The sequence below is a fragment of the Gadus chalcogrammus genome, chromosome 18, assembly GCF_026213295.1.
Source record: "Gadus chalcogrammus isolate NIFS_2021 chromosome 18, NIFS_Gcha_1.0, whole genome shotgun sequence".
NCBI classification, from domain to species: domain Eukaryota; kingdom Metazoa; phylum Chordata; class Actinopteri; order Gadiformes; family Gadidae; genus Gadus; species Gadus chalcogrammus.
Genome location: NC_079429.1, coordinates 19109863 through 19115862, shown reverse-complemented (window position 1 = coordinate 19115862; position 6000 = coordinate 19109863). Strand labels below are relative to the sequence as shown.

General features: G+C 45.0%; 1 pseudogene; it reads right to left on the bottom strand.

Moving 5' to 3' along the window:
* The window catches only part of LOC130371059 (exocyst complex component 2-like), a 28299-nt pseudogene that overhangs the window by 802 nt on the left and 21497 nt on the right, over positions 1-6000 (bottom strand).

Here is a 6000-nt window from a genome sequence, read left to right as displayed (position 1 = left end):
CTAAGGCGTATTTTGCTTTGAATTGTCAGTTGATGGACGAGCAGATCATGGTGGCCATTTGAGATGGAAAAGAGCGAAATGAGAATTACAAACAGTTTGGACCCTTGTAACCAGATAATGCCGGAGATCCAAACCTAAACGGAGTGCTGAGGAAACAGGCTAGAGTGAACAGTGGCCAAAATATTCTAGGGTTCGAGTTAATTTTGGTTTTCGTGTCCTTGCAAAATGAAAGTTAGGGAAATGAGTGGTCTCCAATAATTTGCATCATGGCTTCATCTTTCGGAAATAACAAGAGGCGATTTGTTAAAGGGACTGATTTCGATTTATTCTGGGTGACATCGATACATTGCAGAGATTATAGTGAGAATGCGTTGCCCGTAAGCACATCAGTGGAGCAGAGCAAGTTGAGACATGTTCTGGTGGTTCTATCTCTTGACGGGCTGAACAGAGAGGGCTGGAAGCAAGGAGCTGTAGCTGCATGCCACTTGACGTGTTGAGGAGCTCCTCCTGTGACCTGAGAGAGGAGAGAGAGAGGGAGAGGAAGAGAGAGAGGAGGAGAGAGAGGAGGAGAGAGAGAGAGAGAGAGAGAGAGAGGGAGAGAGAGACGAGAGAGAGAGAGAGAGAGGGAGAGAGAGAGGAGAGAGAGAGAGAGAGAGAGAGAGGAGAGAGAGGGAGAGAGAGAGAGAGAGAGAGAGGAGAGAGAGAGAGAGAGAGAGAGAGAGAGAGAGGGAGAGAGAGAGAGAGGAGAGAGAGAGAGAGAGGAGAGAAGAGAGAGAGAGAGAGGAGAGAGAGAGAGAGAGAGACTATAGCGGCATTTCACAGTTTGACTAGCAATGCAAATACACTTTTAATCAGTCAAACAGAATCATGTTTCGGTTAACCATAAGGAGGCGTTATGTACGAAAGGAGAAGATACTTAATTATTATTTTTTTTTAATGTGTTTGCACTTGTGTGCATGATGTAGTGGATGGGTAAGCGAAACTCACTTCTTGTCGGCTCCCTGTGGAGCTGAGGAAGAGGCTCCAACGCCTGCCTGAAGTTTGCACTACAAAGTCACACAAAGAGTTATGCTGTTAAAGCTCCCACAAAATGAAAAGTTTGCTCTCTTGCATTGGCCCGAATCGGTTTACATCGAGTTGAATCACTTCCATATCATTATTTAGACCAACAAGAATAAAAAATATTCAATGTACGTATCTTTCAGTAGGAAATATTTGCAGACAAAAATGTGCAAGTGCTTACGTAGTATTAAGAGGTTCTGACACATTTTTGTTTGCCCAATGACATGACTCTATTGTCAACTATGCTGCAGACCTCCATGCGTGTTTACACTAACTGCTAAGCGCTGCTGCGGCTAAACTCTATGCTAACCAACGCGACAGACCCTCCCCCTTTAAGAAAAGCCATGTCCTGCCTCAACCCCATTTTCTGTTCTCAATAAAGTCGCTCGGAAAAATGCCATCCGACTTCCGTGAATGGGGCCTTTTATGCAGACTGCCCACCAAACAGACAAATGGGGAAGAACTTGTGCGAGCCGAAAACCTTGGGTCCATGACATACACATGCTCCCGCATAACACAGAGAGCATGCAGGCGTACACGCAGAAGCCACACATGCACGCTCGCCCGCGCACAACGAGTCACATTAACATTACTTGGTGGTGGCTTACGAACAGGAAGTGAAAGCAATCTGGTTCAGTGTGTGTGTGTGTGTGTGTGTGTGTGTGTGTGTGGTGTGTGTGTGTTGTGTGTGGTGTGTGGTGTGTGTGTGTGTGTGTGTGTGGTGTGTGTGTGTGTGTGTGTGTGTGTGTGTGTGTGTGTACTGTGTGTACTGTGTGTACTGTGTGTACTGTGTGTACTGTGTGTCGGCTAGGACCTGTGAAAACGGTTCATGTCCTAGACTCCTAAATGATGGTGTTTGCTAGTGTGTGTGACTGTGTGCGCGTGTGACAGGGCTCGTGGTATTTATGTTTGACCGTGTACGTGTGCAGGTGTGAACATGTGCTTACTTGCTGTCGGCGGTCAGGTAGCAGGCCACCGCGTCTCTCAGTGCCCACAGCTCCAGACGGGCCTGATGGAGACGGAGGGGAAAGGCCTGATAAATATAGATTCACTGGTACTTCCAGAAGCTATAGGTAAAGCCCCTGCAAGTGCTGTAGGGTTACTCAGACGTTATAGGTTATCGCTCACTAATGCGTAGTTTCTGAGGGACAGAGACAGAGACAGAGAGGTGTGTGTGTGTGTGTGTGGGTGTGTGTGTGTGTGTGTGTGTGTGTGTGTGTGTGTGTGTGTGTGTGTGTGTGTGTGGTGTGTGTGTGTGTGTGTGTGTGTGTGTGTGGTGTGAGACATTCATACCTGCATGGCTCCGTTTTTGCTGAAAGAGGGCACACAGTGCATCAGACGACACATCTCTTCGGCAACCGCTTCAACTATTTTGGATAGAATCCTTGGCACCAGCTCCTTGGAAATAGTGAAGACCTGTGTGAATGTGTTTGAGGGAGGGAGTGAAAGACAGAGGCGAGTAAGAGACAGTAACAGAGAGGGAGGGATCAAAGGCGAATGAGGTTTCACATTTGAGATGGAGGGCAAAGGTATAGCACAATGTTTAAAACACAAAAGAGACAGACAAAAGCCACCCATGTGTGAACATATTATGCAAAATAAACTGACGCGTTGTAATGAAACACACTATTGATATCCGCTGATTATGACGACACTATCGTCTGTCTAAAAAAAACTACAAATTATCCAAAGACGAAACCGGATTAAGTGAAGCGTTTGGCTGCTGACGTGAAGTCTGGCTGTAATCAGCAGCCCAAGTACTGCAGAGTGTTAGAGATCTGGTCATTCTGTGGTAGGCGGGGCTGGTACCTCAGCGTGCACGGTGATGATGCTGACCAGCGCTTCCTTCAGGTAGTTTCTCACACCTAAGACAGAAGAAACACGCATGCTGAGTCCCAGAGCTGGAGACAGACAGAGATAATGTCCCTGGAGCCCGTTGTTTTGTGGACACTACTGGCGGACCCTTTTGAGCCAAATACTGAACACTCATGGTTCATGGTCTCCAGTGTAATACTTATAGAAAGATAGATAGAAACACACACATATAGGTTTGTTTTCTTTGGCCGTTGTAAATCTATTGAAGGTAAACGGTGTGGAATTGTAGCTATTCAACTGACTAACTCAACTCAATTGAAAGTATCACATCCTAAAATTGTGGTTTATCCACCTGTACTGTTCCTCTTTTGTTAAATGCAATAATAAAAATGCACACACGCAGGCTGAATTGGTGGAACACCCATGGACATACACAGACACACACAAAACAGGGACGTGCATCTCTAATTTCCACAATACAGGTTCAAAACAAAGCAGAGGAAGGTCAGGAGTGTCCTACGGTATGGTGTATGTGGGGAGGTGGTGACTCAGTGCAACCTTGGCTTAAGCCTTACAGCAACACAAAAGAAGTCCATCTTGAGATATGACAACAGGTAGGAACCACAACAGAGCCCAGGGCCCAGAAGTTCCCCACCTACTAGAGTCACGGAGCACACTTTAGATGAAAGTCTACACTCAGAGGAGCTCAGATCTAGGGGAACAGGACGTTTCATTTCCTATCGCGGGGCTCTGTAAGCGAGGGCCTGTAAGCACGTGATCGTGGAACAAAAAGTCAGCCGATGGTAGTAAACTGCATGGGAGCATTTCGTAATGGTTTCAAATAAACGGCGTGACAGACCTTCCTCTCTAGAAACACACTCAACCAAAGCCTTGCTGAAAGATTCTTTAACTCGTGCAAATGAGTTTAAAATATGTCCGTAATGAAACAGGAAAGGCATGACTCCGCCCCTTCAAGTTGTTGTTTACGGCACAGGCTGTGCCGTCTTCTGTTACAGTGGGGCTGCTGGATCAGACACCCCGCTGCTTATACTTTTACAGGATCCCTTCTGAATTTTTTTAAATTTTATTTTGGGATTATTGGGATTCAAACTGTTGGTCACGCTTTGAGCTATTACTGAAGACTGAAATTAGACTAAATTATTTATCTTGTGAACTTATGATAAAAAAAATGATCAATCTATTAATCTGAAAAATATGCAAGGTTGGTTTTATTTCTAACATTATTCTATCAACACAGACATTTACATCGACCGTCTGGCGTTAAAGTTGATTTGCCTCGGGTGTACTGTGGAGTGGGTAAGACTGTTTTATTAGCAGGGTATTGCCTGTTGCCTGTTTTTTTCGGTCATTCTAATCTGTGATCAGAATGAAGTACTAATTTTACTGCAAAAAAAAACAACACCTGGTGTGTCCTGGGCCGTGCGTCTCTTCACAGGCAGTTTGGGAAGCCCTGCCCTGGCGTACCTGTAGGTGGCTGGCAGTCCCTCCAGTCAAAGTATCCGGCGTAGATGCCGGGCTCCAGGGAGCCCACGATGGGGTCAGACTTCCTCTGGATGTAGGCGTCAAACAAGGTCTGGTCCAGGTCACGCACCGCCTCCCTGCTGGCCTGCTCCCGCGGCAACAGACAGGGGGGTTAGAGAGCATCAGCGTGCCGTTTGCCCACCGGCTCCCGGTGTGTTAACATTCACTGAGCGCTGGCTCTTCGATGCAGCATAAAGGACGTGCTTGAGGCAAAGACCTTTTCATTCATACGGCTGCCATGTGTGGGAGGAACCCTAAACCATCATGAATGAACCCATCTAGGTTGTGAATGTTGCAGCAGAGCAAGGGAATGACATTAAAAGGATACTTCCATAGTTGCAGGACTGAAACTGCAGCCTTAGGAAGGCTGTGATAGTGATAAAACAAATTGATAAATAAAAAAATAAAATAAGGAATTCAATAAAACTGCATCCAGATGCATTATTCACGTGACCATCAAATATATTCAAGACCAACTATGCGTTTTATTGCATTTGTTCCGCAGCAACCATCAATGAGGAAACAACTGGTGGATATATTTCACTTCTAATGTTGGGTTTGTAGTGCATTGATTCACACACTGTTAAAAGGCAGAGATGGCCCGTTGTTGAAAAATAAATCACACCCTTTGTTATTGTTATCAATCGGTTAGGTTACTAGGTTACAAAATGAAATAAATACTTTCAAATGAGCTTTTACCAGAAGGCAAAACAGACACTCACTTTTGCTGTGCGATTCATCCCCCATTAGTCATAATGTTTGAGTGTGTGGTTTGTATACGTGCAGTGTCAACGAGTGTGTTTTGAGAGAAGAGAAATGGGAGTTGAAGATGAGTGGAAATGAGATTCAACTGACCTTTAGCTCAATGTGACTTACATGACTAATATTTATGCCCTTGCTGGGCAGAGCGATGCCATCTCATTGGCAACATACATGCAGCATCACACAGAGCATTTCCCACCAATCTAAACCAAAGTGATTTCCACGAAGCACCGGTCGCACCACAAGCTCCAAATGCAAACAGCGGGTCAAACCTACAGTCATCACCACAAATGCATTTTTTATCCATTTCTTTCGCTACACAAGACGAAAGACTCAAGGTAATTTGCGGTCAATTCAACCCAATTGATCCCTCACTAACCCGTGTGATCTTCTCTGTGCCTGTGAATCCATGCTTCTCAAAGTGCTCGGCAAGGTTGATAAAGGTGTGTTTCTCCAGGTACTGGCAGTTGCTGAGGATGATCAGCAGACGCTGTTCCTACACACACATAGACAGGAAGGGAAGATGATTCAATATACATCATACAAAATCTATTTTGATAAATAGGTTTTATATATAATATATATATATATATTAGTGCTGTCAAGCGATTATAAATTGTAATCACGATTAATCAGATTAATGTCCTAGTTAACTCGCGATTAATCACTTTTTTTTCTATTCTAAATATCCCTTCATTTCTTGCTGCTAGCCTTTTAGTGAGATCAGAGAGTGTTGAGAAGGACAGTTAGAAGAGCCGCATTGAATTCAACCCGGTCCACTTGACATCGGGTCGGTGCAGGACAGTGGTAGGCCTACCG